Consider the following 24,815-nt stretch of genomic DNA (forward strand, 5'->3'; position numbering starts at 1 on the left):
ACTATTTAACACAGTGCTAGAAATGTTAGCTATAGAAATAAGACAAGAAAGAAAAATCAAGGGAATAGGTAGCTCATGTTCTGGGCTTGCTCTCCTAACGCCTACTCAAACTGGCAGCTGAAATCCCCAGAGTCTGGGTACTCTCAGGCTTCCAAGGGTTCACCCTGAAGGATGGGGGTTGTCTTTATAATGCTGTGGCTCAAGAACCCCCACTGATAGGCTACTGTGACTATTAGTTGATAACAATTAGTGTGCTGGACTTAGTTTTCAAGAGTAGTATTTACTAAGGGGGTACAGTAACAATCATTGGTACAAACCATTCCCTTCCCCACCAGAAGTCCATACTCCATCCAGGGGAGAGTGGTTCAGGCTCATGGTTCCTGGAGGTGCTTTCCCTGAAGTCCTCGAGATGTTTCCCTTAGTGATAGTGTAGCTTTTCCGCTGGCCTTCTTGGAGAGACTTGAATCTTCTGTTCTTCATCACATTCAGTCTGTCCTTGGCACCTAATGCCAACCTTGTCACCAGGGGTGCTGCTAGGAAGCTGATAAAAAGTTCAAACCCTCCTGTGCTCCTAAGTCTGTAATGGTCCTTCTCCAGTTTATGGGAGGGAAGAAAGAGAGCAAGGTGGATGCCAAAGTGCTCTTCTCATGACCCACCTCCCCAAAGTCTTTCTCCAGAGCAGTTCTCTCTTCTTTGTCACCAGAAGAAGCTCAGATATCCTAGTTTGATGGTTTTATACAGGCCCCAGAGGGAATGACCAAGCATCTTAGCCAATCTGAACAGACTTCCCATCCCACTTAGGGAGGTATGAAGGCCTTGTTCACTTAGTGAAGAACAGATGTGCTCTTGCCAGATAAAATGGCAGGTCAAGTAACTCACTCTTTTGGGTTCCAGAGAATAACCCTGAAGGACTGAGGTATCTCTTCTTTACTGGCGTTGTCTGGAGCCCCCATTGACTGTGTCCCCCTCCCTCTAGCAGGAGCAAAGTACAAACATTCCCATCAATACCTAAGGAGCCTACTCTGTCCTATACCACCTCAGACTTTAGGGAGAATAGGTTCAATTTCACTCAATTTTCACATAATACCAGTCCCATCAAGTTCACATGTGAAGACTGCCACTGAAGGATAAATCCTTATCTCAGCTCCCACTGGGCTGGGGTCCCAAGGGTTTCTCCCAAAAGCCATTCCCAAAGCTCATTCCTTGCTTCTCAAGGTATTGATGCTACAGTGGACTCTGGAGCCCCCAGATCTTTCAATTCACATGATTATAGTCTCCACTCCCTTCATCTGTCACCAGGATTGAAGGAATAATTGAGTTCCCCCAAAAGTGTTGAGCAAAGAGCAGGAGGCTTTAGTACACATGCCTTTTTGAATGCCTCTGTAGCCAAAGAGCCTCCTCTTTACCATGTGCTTAGCTGACCGGAACCAGTTATAGAATGTCTACACACGTGGATGTCTACACGTTTCAGAGTCTTTCCAAGTCACTTCTATCCAATGTCCTCACCACTCTTCCAGAAGTGGGCTCCTCAGCCTGTGGAATGATCCCATTCAAGGCACTGTACCCACACATCAAAAACCCAGGTTATACTTTAGGTGGGATGAAGTGATTTGATGGATGTATTCAGTTGACCCCAACCCTTGCCCAAACTGACTGACAGTGAGTGACCATGTTGGCTTCCTTTTCTAGAGGTCTGCTAACTCTCTCTGAAGTCATATGTCAAGTTCCCTGGCCTCAAAGTGGCAGACTTTGTTTTTTCCCCTTTTTTGAAAGCCAGTCCTGGAGCACCTCTCCTGTCCTCCAGAGCCTTTCAGAGGTCACTGATGCTAGTACAACAAGCTTTCCAATCTAGAGGCAAGGGGTGTGGGTGGGGGGGTGTCTTCCCACCTCCTTCCTTATCTTAGCTATCTGCTCCCATTTTTGTCTCATCCCATACAAAGATCATTCTATCAGGCTGAGTCAACCAGATATAAAATAGAATTAAACAGCAAAGCCTTCTCCCCTTTGTGGTCATCGTTGTCCAAGCCATCCTGAGCATCTGTCCAATTCCTACTTTGTTCTCTTTTCTCAGTTGATCTGTAGGGTCCTTTCTGGTTCGTCTGGAGCTTCCCTCATCAGCCTCAGCTTATTCTGGGATTTAGTTCTCCCGACTGTATTCTTATAGGTCTAGGGCTTCACTTTGCATTTGTCTTCCCAACTTCATGTATCTTTATAAATGTTGACCGACTGATTGATCTGTCTTCTAAAAATCCAGTTGATAGGTAAGTTCTTTGATTTTTAACACAGGTCTTCTTTAACAAATACCCCTTTCTTCTTTACCATCATGCGTTCATAAATCTAAAGCCAGAATGGAGCTTAGAAACTGTCTGGTCCAACCCCCCCCATTTTAAAGATTAGGAAACTGAGGCCCTGTGAGATGAAGCAATCTGCCCAGGGTCACTCAGGTCGCAAGTGGCAAATGTGGGATTCCAAGCCAGGTTCTTCCTCTCCAGAGCTAGAGCCCTCTCTGCTACCCTGTGCTGCCCCTTCTTTGGGGTCATTTCTCTCTGTGCCTTCAGAGTTTCATTCTCAGGTTTTCCATTGATATTGATCTAGCTTCCTTTTTCTAAAAGTCCGTGAGATCCTCCCTTTCCTTCCATTAACCCTTTGAAATCTGCTCTCTCCAAATCTAAACTATAGGGCTGATTAGTCAGGCCGAGAAGGGTTAAAATGTAGCCAACCCAGATGCCGGCCTTCTTCCTGGACAGAATCTGGTTCAGCAGGTTCTGAATCCTGTCGACTCAACCCTGCTTTCCTGAACTGGGAAACTGCCACTGGTCCTCAGGAACTAGGTGCCCTTTCCACCAGAGCTAATCACCAGCTGATCTTTTACGCCTGAGGCCAGTTTCCCTGTCCACTCCCCACCTGCACTACCAACTCCTCTCCTTTCCTAGAATCCTTCAGTGAAGTGAGGGGCAGGGCAGGTCTGGCCCTCAGGTGAGCTGCAGGGGGAAGGGAAGGAAGCCTAGAGGAAAAGTGAAGTTCAGAGGGTTCCAGCCCAGGAAGCCTCCTCCCCACCGCTCCCACTTGAGGTGAGCCAGGACAGCAGCCATCTGGGACACTTGGAGTTAGGAAGCAATGCAAGGCCTACATTCAAATCCTGGCTCAGACATTACTCTATCTATGAGGCCATAAGCAAGTCATCGCTATGGGCTTCAGTTGCTTTGCTTGTAAAATTAAGGGGCTGGAATCAATGATCTCTAACATCCCTTCCAAGTCTAAATCGATGACACTATGAGTCTATTGGAAATGTCTGTAATTAGGGGGTGGGGGGGAAAGGGGAGGGAGAGCGACCAATGAGGACTCAGTTCTCGAGCATGAACAGATTTGCCCTTCCTGCTGGTTATGCCGAGCGGGTGAAGACACCCCCTGCCTGGGTCCTGTATGACACCGGGAACTTTGGGGGCTGGTCCTGTGCGATGACGAAGTCTTTACCTGGCTGCAGAGACAGATGACAATTCAGGAGATAAGGAGCCAGAGCTGAGCTAAATGCCCCACCATCTCTCTCTTTTCCTGACGCTGAAGGAAGCAAGAATTTCTGAGTCTCTGGGTCGGGGAGAGGGCGATCGCCTCCTGGACCATCAAGACTCCATGCATCGATGCTGAGTGAAGCGAGCAGAAGCAGGAGAACGTCGTACACACTAACAGCCACGTTGTGCGATGACTAACATTGATAGACTTAACCCTTCCTAGCAATGCAAGGATCGAAGACATCTCCAGAGGCCTCGTGATGGAAAATGCTGTCCACATCCAGAGAAAGCACTATGGAATTTGAACGCAGATCGAAGCGTACTATTGGCTATTTTTTTTCTCTTCTGTTGAGTTTTGTTTCCTCTTTCTGATGGTCCCTCCTATTGGTTCTAATTTTTACTTACAACATCACTAATCTGAAAATATGTTTAATAAGAATATATATAGCCTATATCAGATTGTGCACCATCTTGGGGAGGGTGGTGGGGAGGAAGGGGGAGAAAAATTTTAAACTCAAAAGCGTATGGAAGTGATTATTGATAAATCAAAATAAATTAATAAAAAATTAATTAAAAAAAGACTCCATGTGCCCTGAGCACACAGTTCCCTGGTTTCTTTTGTGTTTATTCTTTCCTGATTTTAGGTGATTGAGTATTCCGAGATGAGAACGCCCAGGTGTGGGATTGAGTGAGATGAGGAGACTGGACAGAGTCATCAGGAAAGGGAATGGAATAAGTATTTATATGGTGCCTACTATGTGGCAGGCACTGTGCTCTGTGCTTTTCAAATATTACCTCCTTTGATCTTCACAACAGCCCTTTGAGGTTAAGTGCCATTATTATTCTCCATTCTACAGTTGAAGAAACCGAGGCAGACAGAGGTTAAGTGAGTTGTCCAGTGTCACACAGCTAGCACATGTCTGAAACTGGATGTTAAGTTAGGTCTTCCTGACTCTAGGCCCAGTGCTCTAATCTATTGTTCCATCAGCTGCCTCATAATCAGATTCCAATGACAACTGAAGTCAGTGGCAGAGTTCATCAGACCGGTAGTGGGATACGACGGAGGAAGTGCCTATAGATAGCTATGGGAAAATAGTCACTGGAGGATGGCGATTGTGGCAGAGAGAAGTGCTGCCTGTAGACTCAACAGGGGTATTTATCAAAGGGTTCCATCTTAAGAACTTCACGAGACCCCACAAAAGGAGGGGCTTCCAGAGCCAGGGGTCTCAAGGTACCCTTTGGTTCCACACCTATGTGCTTGAAGTTTGAGCTGATTCTGCTTGGGGACCTTTTGTGTTCAAGGAGAGCATGTACCTTGTTTGAGGGAATTATGTTCCACCAACTGCTATAACTTTTCAATAAATCCATTTTGTAAAAGCTAATGAGGTTTAATCGATTGATTGATAATGAGAAGCACACTGGTAGGGGCTTAGAAGCTATAGCATTTAAAAGCTCAACCCCTTAGGGTTATCCCCAGAACCCTGAGAGAAATGCTAATCACTGCCCTCTGAAAATCTAAGCTGCTAGTTCAAGTGTGAGTTAAGGAAGTGACCCCAGAGGGGTTGCCACAATTCAACAAATATATATTAAATGAATCAAGAAAGATCTAGAGCAGGGGTAGGGAACCTGTAGCCTCAAAGACGCATGTGGCCCTCTAGGTCCTCAAGTGTGGCTCTTTGACGGAATGGATTCAGTCCTCAGCACTTGAGGACCTAGAGGGCCACATATGGCTTTGAGGCTGCAGGTTCCCCACTCCTGATTTAGGTTCTAGTCCCAACTCTGATATTTACTAGCTTTGAATCTCTGGGCAAGTCTCAGTTTCCTCATCTGAGCATCATGACACGGAGGAATTAAAAGCTCATTATCTGCTTCGGTGTGTTGAAGAATGGGGCAGGGGAGATCTCATCCCTGTGTCTACTTACAATCTCCAGGCAGTTCTTACTGTTTTACCCAGGAGGACTTTCTAGCCCTCTTCTTCTATAAACTCTCCATAAAGGCCAAGATGGCTCTATCCAAGGTCCTAGGATGACCACCTAGGAGGTCTTCCTCTGGCTCCTATTCCATAGGAGTTCCCCTGCATTGCTCAGGCTGTCCATCCCCTTCCGTGACAAACCTACCTCCTTTCCTGATGCTGTGCCATCTGAGTGATATCCCTTTGCCACTTCTGCAGATAAGACATCATTGGAAATATGCTTCAGCCTGCTAATATGCACCAAACATCTTTACATTGCTCTTTGCCCCCTCCCTTCTGTTTCTTCAGAAAGAAGCCATGGTAGTCTATGGTTTACAGCCTATGAGGTTTTTATTTCAGAGAGCAGCCTGGCATTGTCAAGGGATCCAGAGTTCCTCAAAGACAAGCCAGGCTGCTCTCTGACTGTTTCAATTTGAGGCCTAATTCATTGGCCACCAGCAGCGGCTGTCCTTGATACATAGAATGGAAGCTCCTGGAGACCAGGGACTTCTGCATTTTGGTTGTTACAGCCTTAGTGTTTAGCACAATGCTGGGCACATAGTAGGCAATTAATAAACACTGACTGATAATAATACATGACTGATAATAAATGGCAAATAATAAATGACTGACTATTGAGGAAGGATTGTAAAGTGGAAAGAATGCTGAATTTGGAGTCAGAAGATCTGTGCTGAAATCCTGCCTCTCCTGACAAGCAGGATGTTTTCAGAAAATAAGCTGGGAAGATTTACAAGAATTGATGCAGATTGAAGTGAACAGAACCAGGAGACTATCTGGTAGAGTAACACTAACATTGTAACAATGATCAACTGTGGATGACTTAGCTACTCTCAGTGATACAATGATCCAAGACAATTCTGAAGGACCCATGATGAAACATGCTATCTGCCTCCAGAGAAAGAACTGATGGAGTCTGAATGCAGATCAAAGCAGACTTTTTAAAAATTCATTTTTCTTGTGTTTTTTTTTCTTTTGGTCTGTGTTTTCTTTCCCAACATGACTACCATGGAAATATGTTTTACATGATTGTACATATATAACCTATATATCAAATGGCTTGCCTTCTTAATGAGGGGGGAGGGGAGGGAGAGAGAGAATTTAGAACGCAAACTTAAAAAAAAAGAATTTTAAAAATTGGTTTTGTATGTAACTGGAAAAATATGTACATTTTAAAAATCTTGCCTCTGTTACTTAACTATGTGTGATTGTGGGCAAGTAACAACCTTGGTTTCCTCCTCTGTAAAATGAGACTGGATGAATGTCATCGAAGGCCTCTCCCAGCTCTAAGTCTGATATAAGTATTAATATACTAATTCAACAGACAACCCTTCTAACTTCATGCCATGTGTAGACAATAGACATTTGTCTCCCATTTGGTTTTTTCCTGGACAGGTTTCCTTTTCTCGGCAATAATACTATGGGTGAGTTGTTTTTTTCCCTTTCTTTTGACACATCCCCTTCCTGAGACATCCTGTAAAATAATCCTTCTTTGCTTTCAAGGTTTCACCTTCAGCACAGAGTTCCTAAGGTGAACTTGATCTTGTCCAACTGCTCTTCCCGACTTTGATCGGTCAATCGACTGGCATTTATGAAATGCTGACTATGTGCTGGGCACTGTGCTCAGAGCTAGGGATTCAAAGAAAGGCCAAAAAAAATCTAGTCTCCACCCTCAGCACGCTCAGGTTTTATGGGGAAACAATACACAAATGACTGGAGGCAAACAAGCTAGAGACAGGATGTACTGAGGGCAATCTCAGTGGGAAGGCACTAGCTTTGAGAGGTGGGGAGAGGCTTCTTGTAGAAGGTGGGATTTTTGCTGGGACTTGAAGGGAGCCAGGGAGGCTCAGAGGGAAAAATGAGGCAGGAGAGTATTCCAGGCATAGAGGACCATGGGAGAAAGGTGATAGAAACGATAGGAATAACTTCTATTTGATCCTGTATGTAACAAGGAGAATGTATGGATGGGGGGGGTGACCTGGCCAAAAGTGTTTAGAAAAATCACTTTGGAGGCTAAACGGAAGATGGACTGGACGGGGGAGAGACTGAGGCAGGCAGACCATGCCCCAGCAGGGCTATAGCAATAGTCTAGGTGTGAGGTAATGAGGATCTGTACCAAGGTGGGAGCTACAACAGAAGAGAGGAGGGGTATATGTGAGAGATATGAAAATGGAATTGACAGAAATTGGCAACAGATTGGATATGGGGAAGAGGGGGAGAGTGAGAAGGTGAGGACAAGCTTGGGTGACTGGAAGGATGGTGGTTCCCTCAATAATAATAGGGAACTTAGGAAGAGGAGAGATTTGGGGGTAAAAGATAATGAATTCAGTTTTTGAATATGTCGATTTTAAAACAGGAAATTGGCGATACAAGCCTGGAAGTCAGGACAGAGGTCAGGGCTTGATAAATAGATCTGAGAATTTTCAGCATTGGGATAATCACTGAATCAGCGAGCAATAATGAGAATACCAGTGAAACAGTACAGAAGACAGTGCCTTGGAGAACACCCATGGTTCGAGGGCATAATATGGATGGTGATCCAGTAAGAGAGACTGAGGAGTAGACAAAAGGTATGAGGAGAACCAGGAGAAAGAACAGGGAGGACCCAGGTGAGGTGACAGCGTCACCTAAATCGGTAATGACGCAGTCAGCAAGGTCTGGTGATTGTCTCCATTCGTGTTCAGCGGGACATGAGTAAGAGCAAACGTTATGAATGACGGCGGAGATGCAAAGCTGGGTTGTTGCAGCGATGGGATGAAGTGGCAGTGGACGCCAGAGAGGAGTACAGTGTAGACTTCAAATGGATTATGGAGGGGTCAAGATGGAGGAGGGAGGAGAGCGCAGCTGATGTAGGGGTGCAGGGGTGGTAGAGAGAGTAGAGGCTATGGTGAGGGTGAAGAGTGGGAAGCAGGACTGCAAGGCAGATGGGGAGGTAGATTGTGAATCAGGTAAGAGAATTTACATGAACCTGGAAGCGATGTAAAGAATGAAGTATATACAAGATACACACAGAGAAAGGCTCTAGATTCTTAAGCTCTAATCCTATTGTCTCATAAAACACATCAGACATGTAGATGTTAGAACCTAAAAATGATGGTCCTACTATAGATGATGAAAGCAGATTATTATGGAGACTCTTTGAAAAACATCTATTTTTCTTTGGTTTTGTTTTCGTTTTTGCCTCTCTGTTGACTTCCTGATGGTTGCGCCCACCAATGTTTCGGGATGATTTGGCTTGGCTCTTGTGACACACTTTCTGCTGCGGACTTGTTTTCTCCACCGCCTCTTCCTGTTTTGTGAAGTGACGCGACTCATAATCTGTCATCTTCCTCTGGAACACTTTCCAAACATTCATACTCTAAACGGGTAGTGGTCTTGGCTGCTGCTTGGCAAGGAGAAACAAGCGTTTCTGGGCTAAGGCTATTGCTGGACTTGTACTTGGATGACTGCATTAGACAGATTAAACATAAAGGGAATGGGGTCTTCCGAGTTAATATCTTTGCATTTTCCTTTTCCCATTTTTTCAGTCAAAGGATCATTTGAATAGGTCAGGCTGGAGAGGCTGTAATCATAAGTGGTGCTTTCTCATCTTCATCTGTCACTTAACTTGGTGTTGGTTTTGACCTTTCCTCTAAGCAGTTGATGGTCTGATTTCACCCAGAAAGCTGATTCAGAAGCGACTCCCCTGGGAGTAACTGGTCGTCTCCTCTGAGTTAAGACGCTGGTATCTGTGTGTGATGATTGTGGCTCATCATGTCTCACGCCCTCCAGCTCTACGGGAGAAAGTATTTGTTCTCTATCACAAGCAAGAAGCTTCTTGGGAGCTTTCACTTTAGTCTGACTCACATTTCCTCCCCGTGCTCTTCATTGTCGTCCCCGGGCTAATTTTTGCATTGAAGTCGCCCAGCCTCAAAGGGCCAGTTGACTTGGTCCTGAGGGTGCCTTCTAGTTCTCAATCTGTGACCCTCACACTAGCCCCCTGGGTCCAGTACTAGAGATATGTGGCTAGTCTTAGCTGCCTTTCTTGGGCCCAGAGGAAAAGAGGGGAAGTCTATGCCAGGGAGATAAAGGAGGCTATTTTGAGCTCCCAGAGGGAAGGGAGTGGGGCAAGCTAAATGAGCTTGCAAGTTAGGCCTCCATCTAGTGGTGAGGCGACCTCTAAAAGGCGGGGAGCCCAGTGCCAACCCTGGGGGTGGGGGTGGGGGGCACAGACCTCACCAGCAAGCAGTCCAGGAGCCAGAAGCATATCTTCTGATCCTTTTCATCCCCAGGGAGATTAAATCCTCTCCATGTCAGTGGCCATCACTCCATCCACCATGACTTGGGTCTGCCACTCAAGGTCCATTTCAGCCTCCAGCCACAATGATCCCAAAGACAAACAGGAGGGGCATCTTTCTGCCAACATGAATGTCTTCCTCTGTTAATAGAAGGCAGCAGGGGGTTATAGTCCTGGAGGACCCTTCAGAGTCATCTAGCCCGACCGCCTCATGTTACAAAGGAGGAAGCTAAGGCTCAGAAAGCTAAAGTGATTCATCCAAGGCCACACAGAGAATATGTGGCTGGGTTAGGACTTGGACCTAGATCCTGGGACCCTGGCACCAGGCAGGGGGCTGTGGGGAAAGGAGCTTTGGGCTGGGAGTCTGCTGGCCTGGGTTCCAGCCCCATTTCTGCCACGGCCTCTCTGTGTGACCTGGAGGTTTAAATGTCCGATCTCTCCGGGCCTCTGTTCCCTCCTTTATAAAACCGGCATGGTAGCTATGACCTTGCCAACATCACAGGGACATTTGGGGAAGCTGAAAAATTATGACCATGAGTGTTACAGGGGGCCCAAGAGTCAGCCATACGGATGCCAGGGCCTGCCAAAATTTCACAAAGTGGTGCCTTCAGAGCAGCCCAGGGAGACAGTAGAATGTTAGCCCCACTTGGGGAAACTGAAACTCATCGAGGGGAGTGACATAATACCCCCCAAGGACTCCAAGGCCACTTCTTACAGGAAGCCATTCTTGATTTCTGCCCCACCCTCGATCATTTGTGCTCCCTACAGAAAGATTCCTCAGTATTTATTTTTCATCTAGTTATCTATGGGTTGTTTGCCCTAATGGACCACAAGATCCTTGAGGGTGGGGACTTTCCCCTTCTTATCTTTGCCTCCTTGGTGCCTAGCCCTGGCAGAGAGGAGGCAAATGTTTGCTGATTTGAATTAAAGAGTCACCTCCCTAGTAAGTGGAGAAGTAGAGACCAGAACCCAGGATCTGTGGCAGCATCAGGGGACCATAGATTTAGAGCTGGAGGTCAGCTAGGTGGAGGACTGGAGAGTGTGCTGGGACTGGAATCAGGAAGATCTGAGTTCAAATCTGGCCTCAGACACTTCCTAGCTATGTGACCCTGGGCAAGTCACTTCACCCTGTCTGCCTCAGTTTCCTCACTGGTAAAATAAGCCAGAGAAGGAAATGGCAAACCACTCCAGGATCTTTGCAGAGAAAACCCCAAATGGGATCACAAAGAGTCAGGTATGACTGAAAACATGACTGAAGAACGACAAATTTCTAAGGTCATGAAGATCATGCCAGTTTTACAGAGTGGGGAGCTGACACTCAGAGCATTCTAGCGACTTAGCCCCAGGCCATTGAGAAAAGCATAGAAGGGATGGGGCCAGAGCCCAGGCCTCTTAGCTTCCCCCCTCCCAAAGCCTTTACCACTGGAGAAAAGGATTCCTACGAGAGGGTCTGTGTTCAAATCCCGACTGCCATATACTTACTGTGTGACCTAGTCTGGTTCTCTCAGCACTGAGCGTCCTCTAGCTGAAACGTCAGCAAGCCGAGGTTTGACGCTGTCCAAAGGAGGCTGTGACACTCGGTGGACATTTCCAGGCTTCCTTCTGTTTTTGCGCCTTTTCCCATCTTAGACCCGCAGTATGTCAGAATTACGACTGTGAGTGACATATTGGCTCAGAATTCATACTCTTCTCTCAGGCCCTCTGGCTCTGGGTAAGGCCTCTTCTCCAGGACTCACAATCACCTCCTAGCTTCCTCCCCCAAGAAGGGAAGGGAAGGAAGAGGAAGAAAGAAGCAACCCACTAATTCAGGCCAGGGGCAGGTCACTGGCTAATAGAGGCTTGGCAATGTGTCCCTTCTGGGTTATGGGCTGTCCAAGGGCTGGCGCTTCCCTGGAGAGCCTGGCAGCACAAAATAAGGTGCCGTGAAAATAGGATAAGGCAAGAGTATCTCAGTAGAAGCAATATAGGGCAGCACATGTATGGGCCCTTCTATCTCCGACATTCCCTGTTCAAAGGGCCCTCCCATTCTTGATATTCTCTGTTCTAAGGGCCCTCCTAACCTTGACATTCCCTGTTCTAAGGGCCCTCCCATCTCTGACATTCCCTGTTCTAAGGGCCCTCCCATTCTTGACATTCTCTGTTCTAAGGGCCCTCCTAACCTTGACATTCCCTGTTCTAAGGGCCCTCCCATCTCTGACATTCCCTGTTCTAAGGGCCCTCCCATCTCTGACATTCCCTGTTCTAAGGGCCCTCCCAGCCTTGACATTCCTTGTCCTAAGATCCCATCCCATCTCAGGGCCTCAGTTTCCTCACTTAGCTGGGCTTTTCTGGGTCTTGGTCTGTAATCCTGACACATGACCTTTTTTGTGGGCTGGGGAGGCAGTTCTTATGGGTGCTGCCACCCCATCTGGGGAACTGGGCCCTTTCCCTCCTCTTCAGAACTTGGGTCTCTGGGGACCTTCTCCTGAACCAGGGGAGAAAGGCAGAGAGAGCATGACTCCAGCTGGCGTCCAGCCTTCAGGTCACATGTTGAGAGAGCCTCCTGGTCAGGGCCAAGCTGCTGTATTTATTTGGCAGTTACCCTTCCCCAGTAAAAAAAAATCATTCTAATTATTAGGATCATCATTGCCACTTTTAGTCTCCCCCTCCATGGTGAACTGACCAAACCCTGCACACAGGGGCTCCCTTCTGCCTGGGTAGGGCAAGGCCCTTTGGGGGCTGACAGCCAAGCATAATGAAGAGGACCTAGGAGGGGGCAGGGGTGCCAGGGAGAGGTTGATCCAGGGTAGAGCAGGGGAGTGCAGCCCTGGGTTTGGGGGAGCAAGGGAGGGTGGAATCACAGCCTTGACCTCAAGAGCCACATTTCTGAGCCTCTCCTATGACTCAGGTGGCCAGAGGTGATTCCAAAAGAATTAGGCAAGTCATTTAGTGGCCTTCTGGGTCTTCCCTAGGTTTCCCCAATCTCTGCTCCAGATTGGCTGACAGTCACGCCCTCCTGCCCCACCTACCATAAGCTGGTGAGAGGGAGGAGGGGGAAAGAGTGGAGGAGGAAGAGGAGAAGGGGGAGGGGGAGGGGAGGGGAAGAGAAAGAATGAGGAGGAGAAAGAGGAGGAGACCACGCAGCCTCAGCAGTACTAACCAACAGGTTATGCCAAAGACTGGTAGCTATCCGAAGGCCACTTGCCAATGCTTCTTGAATGGGCTGGGGGACCCTGGTTCACTTTGGTCAGTAGGATCAGAGAATGGCTGGCCATTTGGTGACCAACCCAGTTCCCTGCTCTACGGCCCACACAGCTGTGCCTGGGCTGACTTCCTGGCTTTCCCCACCATCTTCCCCCGTTATCAGTTAACAAGGGTTTTTTGGCCGGCAGCTGAGATGGCGGACAAGATAGGCACCAGGGCTGGAAGGGAAAGGTTAACGGGGCGGGGCGGGCTGGTCGATTATTGTCCTTTGTTCTTGAAGCGGACCAAGATGATGTCACTTTGTTGGGGTCAAGGTACCGCATGCCAATTGTGGCTGATCAGACAACACGAGCTTGGAAGGCTCCACCAGAGGTCAGGCACAAATAGTCTTTTCCATAGGGCGCAGACTTTGTGAAGGGCAGACCCTGTGCTTGCCACCCACAGTTAGGCCCTTTGGCCCCACTCGGCATTCATGCTGTACGTTCACAGAAGCCAGAAGTTCAGGGTTAGGAGGGACCTTTGTGGTCATGGAGCCCAAACCACATCCACTGTCCATCAGTCAATCACCAAGTGTCTCCCCTATTATGTGAGAGAGCGATGTGGCATGTGGTTAGAGAGATGGTCTCACACTCGGGAAGGACTGGGTTCAGTCGCTCCCTCTGACACCCTGGCTGTGTTGACCCTTCTAAACCTCAGTTTCCTCATCTGTAAAATGATGCCCTTATTTTGCAGATTTTTGGAATTTTTGGAATCTGTAAAATTTTCCATTTTTGGAAAACTTTTTTTTCCCCAAATAATAAGCATTTCTTTTCCTGCTTTCCCACCGTCCTCTGCTCCACTGAAAAAGAAGAAACGTCAAAGCTGTTTTAACAAATATGCAGTCAAGCAAAATCCGTTCCCACGTTGGCCTTGTCTGTAGATGTCTGTCTTCTTCTGCCTCTCTGGGTCGCCTCTGCCAAGAGGCGAGGAGCAGGCTTCAGAATCAGTCCTCGAGTACCGCGATGGGTCGCTGAACCCACCGGAGTTCTGAAGTCCTTTAAAGCTGTTTGTCTTTGTAACGTTGTTGCCATTGTACACGTTGTTTGCCTGGTTCTGCCCCCGTCAGTGTGCATCAGTTCACACGAGTCTTCCCAGGTTTCTCCGAAGCTGTCCCTTTCATCATTTCTTATGATGCATCATATTCCATGACATTAACATACCATCACTGGGTCAACCTTCCTCACTGGGTAGGTGCCCCCTCATTTCCAGTTCTTTGCTACAACTGCCCCCAACACACACACACACACACAAAACTGTCATAAATATTTTTTTGTATGAAAGGATCCTTTTCCTCTTTCTTTGACCTCTCTAGGGTTTAGGCCTGTTGGTGTGCTATTCCTGAATCAAAGGGTGTATGCACAAGTTTATAGCTCCAGATTGCTTTCTGGGGCACAGCTCCGGCAATAATAACAGTTTCTAACATTTTATTAAGCCCCTACTGCACGCCAGGCCCTGTGTTAAGCACTTTACCAACATTATCACGTTTGAACCTCAGAGGTGGGTGCTGCTATTATTCTCAAGTTACAGTTGAAGAAACTGAGGCAGAAGGGAAATGATTTGCCCAAGGAATATGACAATATATTAATGGACCTGTTTTCCCAGAACCTCTCCAACAGTCATTTTCCTTAAAAAAAAAATCGCTGCCAATCTGAAGGGTGTGAGGTATATCCACCTCCTTCTTAAACAGTGACCTCCCAGTGACTGAATCCAAACCCCCTGATATGGTCTGACTGGGAAAGAATACATTAGCCTCTGTCCTATTCCTGGGGGCTCTGCCTCTCTCTATCCAGGTTACCTCTCGATAAGCCGGACCACAGAGGAAGCAGGGAGGGCAGTGCCACCCTGGCAAACAAGCTCTGTGGGGCCACATACACACACACACACCAGGCACATGAGGACAGCCGCCTTTGATCCAGTGACCCTCCTGGGCTTGCCCAACCTGCTTCGGCATAACCATTTACCCAGCCCAGCCAATAGCAGCCTCCAAGTCTAAGCTAGTCCCGAGGGTCAAGCCAATGAGGCCAGCAGTTCTGGGGAAGGGGGCAGGCCTGCTGGGGAGTGGTGCTGGAGGTTTCCACTTGTTTGGGGGCCTGAGGAGAGGCAAAGTGTCAGGCCAGTCTATCATAAAAGGAGGGCTGCAAAGATTCAGCTGACCGGCCTGTGCTCTTTGGATGGACAGGTCCACAGCTGCATCTGCTTATGGACATCTGACTTCACCTTACCTGCCCTGTACCCTGCCTCCCTCCCGCTGCCCTTCCCATGCTCCACCCCCAACATGCTCAGGAAGCCATTAGGAGGTGGCTCACATGCCCTACCTTGAACCTTGGCCACTGTCGGGATGTTGACCTGACCGTATGGACCAGCGCCTTTCTGATCGAGGTCAGTCACCTAGGCACCCAGCTAAGTGATCGCTTCCAAATTAGAAATGGGTAGTCCAGGCCCCGGGGCCAACATAGCAGGTGACCAGGCCCCACTGGCTGAGCCGTAAAATAGTAAAAATAATGCTGCGCTCTAGCCTTCGCGCACCAGTGAGGTAGGAGACTCTGGGTGCAGAAAGTTGTACACGCTGTCAGCCCTGTTCCCTGGGGAAGCTGGCGCTGCCCAGCTGCTCTTCTTTGTTCCCGAGAGGGTCTGTGTGTGTGTGTGCGTGCACGTGTGTATGTGTGTACATATGTGGATAGGTATGTGTTTATAGATACGTGTGTGCACACACCTCTATACACACGTACATATGGTGTGTGTTTCATAGATATCATATGGACCTACATAGGTACCGTTTTGATATAAAGCCAATGATGGTGACGACCAGATAATCTCAGGTCCTTTCCAGTTCTAGATATGGGGAGTCAGGCCATCGCTAAGTATTTATGAAGCGCATACTACGTGCCAAGCTCTGATCTTTCAGCGCTGATCAGCCACCCAGGCCTCCAAACACGGGGTAGAAGTTTCAGAGGGTTAGTGATTGTGAGGAGGAAGGTGGGTGGAAGTCAGCTGTGGGAGGTTCCATTCAATCACTTTTTTTTTAAAGGCAGTTGGGGTTAAGTGACTTGCCTAGGGTCACACAGCTAGTAAATATCAAGTGTTTGGTCTGAGGCCGGATTTGTACTCAGGTCCTCCTGACTCCAGGGCTCCATCCACTGTGCCACCTAGCTGCCCCTTTAATCACATTTATGACACATCTACTGTGTATGAGGCACCATGCCTGTGAAGTGGCATAAATCATGCAAGACCGTGTGACTGACAAAGCAGGCAGATGTCCCCGCCTCGAACATGAGTGAGGGCTGAGCGAGAGATGTGCCAGTGCATACCACAAGCTCCTACTATGCGTAGCCCTGGAAGAGGTCCTAGAGGAAGAGAAGCCGGACAAAAACAAACCCTGCTCCTAGTACTCCCTCCTGGTATTGACAGAGGAAAAGGACAGCTTCCAGGCCATTGGCTAAACCCAGCACAGGAGATTTACGGAAAACAGCAGCCCAGTGTTGCTCGGGTTAGAGGGTGTTGAGGTGACAGTGTACACGCTGGCAGGGATCAGCCTTGGAGGAGATCGGAGCCTTCGGAGTACTGGAGTACAAAGAAGATGAGACTCTGGCCTACTTACCACCGGGATGTTTTGAAAGTGCAGCCAGCCCCACCTTCCAAAGTTCCAGTTTGTTCATCACCACTGAGTGCCAACGCTCCAGCTTGCCCCTTGGACTCCTCCTTTGCCTTGTTCAGTCACAGGTCTTGTTCAGTCACAGACCATTAGGCCCGGAATGGACCCTAGAGATCCTAGTCCAACCTTGTCATTTTACAGATGTGGAAACTGAGGCCCAGAGAGCAGAGGGGGCCTGTCCAGGGTCACACAGTGAGCAAGGGTCAGGACGCCTCCAAGCCTGGTGCCGTGTCTCATCCTAAGCCCTAACTATAGGTTTCTCCTGAAGCTCAAATATTATATAACATATGTAATAATAATTAATAATCCTAACATTTCCATATCATATGGTTTGCAAAGCTCTTTAACTTATGTTATTTCATGTGATCCCCATAACAACCCTGGGAGCTATTCCATCAGTCAATTAGCTAACACACACTTATTAAGTGCCTACTATTTGCCTTCGCACTTAGCACACTGTGCTAAGCAGTAATGATACCCCGTGGAAAGATAGTCACTGCTCCCAAGGACCTCACAATCTTTGTTTTCATTTTTCATTTTTATTTTTAAAAAATAATTAATGCATTTATTTTGTTTTCAACATTCACTTCCCTAAGATTTTGAGTTTTGGATTTTCTCCCCCTCCCTCTTCTCTCCCCTCCCCAAGATGGTAAGGAGCTCACAATCTAAGCAACAGGATTACACACAAACAAGCCATGGGGCAGGTAGACTGAAGACAAGCCATAGAGGGGAGGTACCAGAATTAAGAGGGGCTGGGGAAGGCTTCCTGGACAAGGTGGGATTTCACTGGGACTTGAAGGAAGCAGGGAAGCCAGGAGGCAGAGTGACAAGGGAGGGCATCCCAGGTGTGTGGGGGGGTGGCCAGAGACAACGCCTGGAGGTGGGAGATGGAGTGTGTGTTTGAGGAGTAGCGAGAGGACGGGTCACCGGAGGGAAGAGTTTTCCTGCCCGTATGGTTGGGTGGAGGGAGGGTAAGAAGACTGGAAGGGGGGGGTAGGGTATGAAAGGCCTTGAACACCAAACATAGGGAGCCCCTAGAGGTTACTGAGTGGGGGCACGACATGGTCACACTTGGACGGTCAAGTGGAGAATGGACTGGAGTAGGGAGAGACTTGTGGCTAGGAGGCCACTTAACAGTTGTGGAAATTGAGGCTGAGAACGGTTCTGTGACATACCCAGCGTCACACAGAAAATATCTGAGGCAACATTTGAACTCAGGCCCTCCTGACTCCAAGTGCACCACCTCACAGCCCTGTCACAAACTGCTTCAGGTGTTATTACTTCCATTTTACAGATTAAAAAACAAACAATCTGAGAGGAAGCAGTAGCAGCCATGAGAAGGGAACCTGGAGTCCAGAACGACCTGGTTTTCAGTTCCACCTTGGGCACTAATTTCCCGATCCTGGGTAAATCACCCAACCGCTCTGAACTTCAGTTTCTTCATCTATGAAATCCGTAACAGGGAGTACCTGCCCGACGAGGCCGTCGTGGGCTCAACCGGGAGAATCACGAACCTGAAAGTCTGGCTGTTGTCACTCTTGTCTGTTGTCATTGCCCTTCTTTCCGGCTTCCTTGGCTTCACGTGTCCCTACTCAAGGTGAAGGTGATCAAGCGGAACGTCCATCCCTTCCCTCGGAGCGAAGGAGACACAGTTTTCTCTGGGGTGAGCTCTGGAGCCAGCCCTCACGTGGGGTTTGAAGCAAAGCCAGGCGGAGAGAGCTGGAGAAAGAAAAGGGCTCTTGTCTGAAAGCACTTCCCGTTTCCCCAGGCTGTCTGTGCCCTGGCTCCACCGTGCCAACGGGAGCTGGGTCGGGCAGCTGGGACTGAGGGCAAACAGAGGCAGAGAGAACGCCGCTTGAATGCCGGGCTTGTGCCCGGGTGAGCCCAGCTGGAAGGGGCGGAGAAAGCAGAACCCCAGGGAGGCTCAGCAAGCTTGGCCTGGGGCCATCTGAAATTCACCGGGCAACAGAACCCCGCCAAAGCCCTCCCCCCCATTTGAAGGCCAAGAAAATGGTGGGACTTACCCATGGCCCCACAGGACATTAGTAACACAGCTGGGAGCAGAGCCCAGGCCTCCTGAACCCGGGTCTAGAGTGGTTTGGGTGCCCTTTCTCCCTCTTTGGAGCTCCTCCTATCAAAGATCAGTCAAAGCTTCACAGGCTACTCTACAGGGGTCATCTGTCCACTCACCCCTGGCCTGGGCAAGGGGCTAACGCCCATATCCACAGCTGGCCTAGACATAGGCAAAGTAGGGGGTTGCCCATAGCCTCAGGTTTAAATAGCCCAAAGAGGGGCCCAATCTCCCCCTGCTTCCTGAAGTTCTGACTCCTCAGCCTAATTTCCTCCAGAAGCCCCTGCCATGTTCGCACAGAAGAACTTCAAAGGTTTGTGGCTGTGATTGGATAGGGTACTGGACGGGGGACCAGGACGGCCAGGGGTTCAAATCCTGCATTAGACAAGCCCTTTAAACTCTCTCAGCCTCAGTGTCCCCATCTGTGAGACACGAATAATGATAATTGCTCCATTTTGCGGCCTCCCAACTTTGCTCCTGAGGTTCTGCTTGAAACCTCCATTTTGGGGAAGAGTCTGGAGCAGCCATCCCTGACTCTTCAGATTTGGTGACATCCCCACCTCCTCATTTATGCCTCCTCCCTGCCCCCCAGCTCTGGGGCTCCTTTTACGGACTGGGGTCCCATCTGGCTTCGACTGCTGGTGAAGCCGCAGCCCAGAAGGGAGAATGACATGACATGAAAGTAGAGACCTAGGGGCATCGAGGTTGCGCAGTGGATAGGGCACTCACTGGTCCCAGATTCAGGAAGACCTGAGTTCAAATCTGGCCTCAGACACTTCACCCCATTGCTTCGCAAAAAAAGAAAAAAAAAAGGTAGAGACCTGACCGGCTCTGCCCCTGCCCCCTGAGGACCGTGGGACATTTCCCTCAGCTGGAGCTCAGACCTTCTCTCCGCATTGTCTCCCCCATTAGAGCTGAGCTCCTTGAGGGCAGGGGCTGGCCCCTGCTACACGCACAGGTGAGCACACGCTTTGCACAGACTAAGTGCATCCTCAAGGGTCATTCACTCACGCACTCATTCATTCATTTGTTCACTCATTCATTCATTCACTCATTCATTCATGCCTTCATTCCCTGCTCCCAGGTCTCTTTCCCACTGCAGCCCCCATCCCCTCTAGCTCTGCGTCTGCCTCTGTTGGGCTCTGACAACCCTTCCACTGCCTCTCAAGCAGGACTCAGAAATCAGGCAGCAGCCCCCTGGCCTCTGTGCTGAGGGGCCCCAGCCCCTGCACAGGAAGTGAGGCAACCCTCCCCTGCTTTCTGGGAGATCTCAGCAGCCAAGGTACACATTCTAGGAATAAGGCAGGGGCTCCCCCGGGCCCTAGGATGGGCTGTCCTGTTCTTTTCCTTCCCTTCTGTTCTCTGCAGGAGTCTGGAATGGCCCCCTGTCTGCTCCCCAACCCCTGGGCCTGTTCCCTCGGCCCCTCCCCCAGAGCTCCCTTCCTAGGCAGTGCCTCTCCCTCCTGCCCCCCCCCCATGCTCAGACCTCCTTCCTTTTCCAGCCTCCCCCTACCCTCACCCGCAAGAAGGAGGCCCAGAGTGTCCAGGGCTGAGGAGGGGGCAGGGGAGGAGCTGGAGAGTGAGAGGGGAGGCCCTCCTGCCTCCCCTCTGTCCCATCTGAGTCTAGGAGCATAAATTCACCTGGGAAGGGAGCAGACCTCCTCTGCATTTGACAGATGTGGAAACCAAGACCCGGAGAGGGAAAAGGCTGTGCCCAGGCTCCGGCCCCGGGGTTAGAGGGGGCCAGTTGGCCCATTTTACAGACTGCATAGGAGGAATTGGAACCTAGATCCTTCATTTCCAGCTCTAGTATTTTTTCACTGTCCCTGGGTACAGCAGCTGGCGGCATTAGGACCAAGCTGCCACTCAGTCAGTGAACAAGTGTGTATTAAGCTCCTACTATGTGCCTGCCACTTCCCCCAGCCCTTCTGCCCCAGGTGTGTAAGACATTTGTGCATGCGCATGCACTCACGCATGCACACACACAGATGTTTGTGCCTTTCTCTTTCTAAAACTCTCCCAGCCCTCCCTGCCCTGCCGTCATCCTGTGCCTAAGCAGCTTCCCTAGGATTTAGGATTGTGTCACTGGACAGAGAAGGCTGGGGAGACTCAGAGCAGGCTTGCGACCTTTGCCCCAAGGTCACTCTGAGAGTGAGCTGCCTGCAGCCCCCTTAGGATGCTTCCCCATTCCCTTTGCAGCCCTTCCCTAGCCAAGGTGAATGCCCTGGCACACGCATGCAGGAGGGCATGCGCGTGCACACACACACACACACACACACACACACACACACACACACACACACACATATATATATACATACAGAGTTGGGAGGTCACCGGAGGGACTGAGGGACAGTGGCCTCAGACCTTGCCCGTCCTCCTGGCAGCAGATTGCCCTTCTCCAAAGGAGAGGCTGGGAGGTGCTCACCATCTCCTGGAGATAATTGGTAAAATCCAGCCCAGCCCCAACTGTCTCTGGATTCAAGGGCTGAGGCGTCTGCAGGGAGGTAGAGTCAGTACAGGACATAGAGGCCCCCGGGAAGAAAGCACAGCCTCTTCTGGTCACCTGTAACAAATGTGTGCCTCTGTGTGTGTGTGTGCCTCTGTGTGTGTGTGTGTGTGTGTGTGTGTGTGTGTGTGTGTGTGTGTGTGTATGTCTGTTTGTCAGGCAGAGAGTAGGAAAAGGGGAGACTAAGAAGAAACCAAGGCTGCCACGAGTGCTACAGAAGTATCTCCGCGGGCAGAAGGCCACAGAGCTGGTTACCTGCAGACAACCAGCAAGCGTGTCTTAAGCGTCCAAGGCCCCAAAATCGTGAATTTAATGTGGGAAGGGACTTCAGAGGCCATCATTTTACAGTGAGGACACTGAGGTTCAGGAAGGTGGAGGGGCTGACCGCCCGGCATTGTGCCAGGCGCTCCAAAGGCAAAGATGAAGCCTCTCTGTCCTCAAGGAGTCAGGGCCAGGGAGGGAGGCAGGAAAACTGCACATGCGTAGGTGGGCACGCAGTATGAACAAGAAAGGGCAATGGAAGATCATTTCAGGGAGGCAGGAGCGGCCCCAAATTGTCCTTGGGCTCTTCCATGAGCCCTGATCTTCCCTGCCTGGCGCTCTTATCTTTCCCTTCAAACCCTCTCTCTTCCCAGCATTCCAATTACTGCTCAGGGCACCACCCCCATCCCGGTCCTACCGGCCCGACTTGTGCCTTTGCCCTTGGGCCTCTTCCCAAGTACAGTAAGAAGGACATCTTCGGTGGAACAGCTGGACCAGGAGAGACATTGAGACCTTACCTTCATGGTGGGGGCACCATTAAGAAAAAGAGCCCCCAGGCCTGTTGTGTGAGTTGTCCTGGTTACCTATGTGCCTTGCCCCTGTGCCTTTCTACTACTGCATGAGCCCATTCTTCCCACTGAGGCTGTGCATATTGGTGGGAGACAGCACCCCAACTTGTACAATGCCATTTCAATAAATGCCTTTGCTTTGAGCTAATTGCGTTACCTGACTTAACTGTTCTACATAAGGCCACTGGTGGGGGCTCACAAACTAGCGTTTTCACAGTGTGAACTCATGGTATACTTTGAACCTAGGGTAGTCATCCCCCAGGGAACCCAACCTGTGAGTGTGACTTAGGGACTGCCCTACAGGAGATGCTACAGACGTTAATACAAAATACGTGCAAAGTAAATACAAGGTAATTCTTGGTGGTGTGGAACACTACCGGTTAGGGCAGAGGTGCTTCAGCAAAGTCCTCACATCGGATGGAGAAGAAAGCAGTCACCCTCTCCTTCACTTCAGCAGAGCCCCATCCACTTTACCAAACCCATTCATGTTCACATCTTGTTGTATCTGCCAGGGCCCCTGGGAGCTGGGCAGGGCAGAAATGATAATGCTGATTTTGCAGAGGAGAGGGAGTCAGACCGACTCATCATCAAAAGCCCTGGGATTTTCTTGCAGATGGATGTCTCTAGGAGCCTGGGGAGAGTGTCCCCAGCCACTCCTCCCTGTTTCCCAAACATTGTCAGGAGTTGTCCCGGGCACAGACCTGGTTTAGCTGGTCACCGCGTCCGGAAGGCAAAAGATTTGAGTGCCTCTGTCTTCTGCTGTGGTCAGGTAACGGACAACAGGAAGGGCTTTCTGTGTGCTGGACAGGGAGGGCCCTGAAGTCCTGCCATACCAGGAGCAGTTCAGTTAAATCCAAGAAGCATGTATTAAGCACCAACTATGTGCCAGACAAAAATGCAAACAGTCCCTGCCCTCAAGGAGCTTACATTCTACTGGGGAAGGGGAAACAAAATGTATACAGATAAGTAAATAGAAGATGTGTGCACAGCCAATCCAAAGCAATTGCAGGGATGTGGAGAGTGGAAAGGGGGGGAGGACTTAGCACCTACTCTGTGGCAGGCACAGGGCTGTGCTGGGGATACACAGCACCAGCAAAGACCGTCCCTGCCCTCAAGGAACTGACAGTCTAGTGGAAGAGACAATGTGAAAACAACAGTACAGACAAGATATGGGGCAGCTAGGTGGTGCAGTGGGCAGAGTGCCAGGCTTGAAGTTAGGAAGATTCGTATGCCTGAGTTCAAATCTGGGCTTGGATACGTGTGACCCTTGGCAAGCCCTGTTTGCCTCAGTTTCCTCATCTGTAAAATGAGCTGGAGAAGGAAATGGCAAACCAGTGGGGTCATGGAGAGTCGGACAGGATGGAAATGACTGAACCACAGCAAATAAGAGAGATAAAGAATAAAGTGGGGGTAGTCTCTGAGGGAAGGCGCTAAGATTAAAGAGCGACTAGAAGAGGCTTCTTGTGGAAGACGGAATTTTTGGCTGGAATGTGGAGGAAGCCAGGACAAAACTTTTATGAAGCGCTTACCATGCTAATCACCTGAGATGCAAAACCAGGACAAGAGGACATCTCCTGCCCTCAGAGAGCTTCCCTTCTAATGGGGGAAGACAGCATAGAGAGGAGCTGGGTGGGGAGGTGGAGCAGCCCTGAAAGGGAGAGAAAAGTGGGGTGAACCAGTGGCTGGGGGTCCCTGACTCCGTGGGCGCCCCAACGCCTCTCCCTTTAAAGCCAGTGAGTGAAAGAGTCCAAGAAATCTGCTAAGATGGAGTAGCCAATCAAAGAACCTGTCCTATCAGGCATGGAATGTCTACACCTGCTTAGCCATCCCCCCAAGGCTCTTCCAGGAATCTGGATTCTCAGCCCCTTCCACCCTGGGCATGAATCTCTCCCCATTACATCCATATTTGTTTAACTTAATTAAAATGCTGTTTTGTCACATCTCCCAAAACTCCCAAGCACAGGCTTGGATGTATAATAGATGTGCAATAAATACTTACTAATTATGTAATATCTGTCTTGATTCCACTATGTGCCAAGCAGTTAAATAGAGTATTTGAGCTATAACCAGGCTTGGGAGACTGAAGCTTTGCCACAGGGTGCCAAAATTGGGAGGGTGATTATATTCCTTTGGCAGATAGGAACAACCGAGCTTAGCGCCTGCCTAGTTGGCAAGAATTCCTGGTAGAATCCCAAGTGGGCTCCTTCCGGCTCTCCCTGCCCACCCCTCAGAAGATGTCCATCTAGCACCATTTCCCTCTCCTATAGCACAGAATCCAGGGCTTCTTCCCCTCCGGGGTCCTGGGCCCCAAAGTCTTCCCTCTGAAGGAACTTTTCTCTGCCCTGGGATGTCTTTGTGGGATTGCAGCAGGATAAGAATAATTCCCAATGTGTCTGCCTGCCTTCTTTGTTCTTAAGGTCTTGCCAAAGTCAGCTTTCCAGCATTTAGTATTTCAACAGGGCAGATGGTCTCTCTCCCTCAGGTATCCACCCCCGCACCCCTTGCTGGAGAAGCTGCTGTGGCTCCCTAGTGCCCCAGGGGCTAAAGCGTTCTCCCCCTAAAGCCCTTCCCAATCCCGATGATTATGGGGACTTTGGGCATTCAACCTTCCCATCCAGGATATTCCATCACTTGCCTGGCATTCATTTTAAAAAATGTCATTTGTTCTCAATGAACAAAGTTTCAATGATCAAAAATCTAATTTCTTTCTCATCTATCACCAAAAAGGGAAAAAAAACCCCCAAACCTTTGTAATAAATATGTCAAACACAACAAAT

General features: G+C 49.4%; 1 long non-coding RNA gene across 1 annotated transcript; it reads right to left on the bottom strand.

Annotated features, from left to right (window-relative positions):
• Positions 1–5,878: 5,878 nt before the first annotated feature.
• LOC110195575 (uncharacterized) lies at positions 5,879–13,201 on the bottom strand. Its single transcript, XR_002320926.2, has 4 exons — positions 12,894–13,201; positions 11,237–11,503; positions 9,692–9,895; positions 5,879–9,251 (listed from the first exon to the last, which is right to left on the bottom strand). It is a non-coding gene; the product is annotated as an uncharacterized LOC110195575 (long non-coding RNA).
• Between the last annotated feature and the right edge of the window lie 11,614 nt (positions 13,202–24,815).

This window comes from Phascolarctos cinereus, unplaced genomic scaffold, assembly GCF_003287225.1.
Source record: "Phascolarctos cinereus isolate Bilbo 61053 unplaced genomic scaffold, phaCin_HiC Scaffold_9;HRSCAF=440, whole genome shotgun sequence".
NCBI classification, from domain to species: Eukaryota; Metazoa; Chordata; class Mammalia; order Diprotodontia; family Phascolarctidae; genus Phascolarctos; species Phascolarctos cinereus.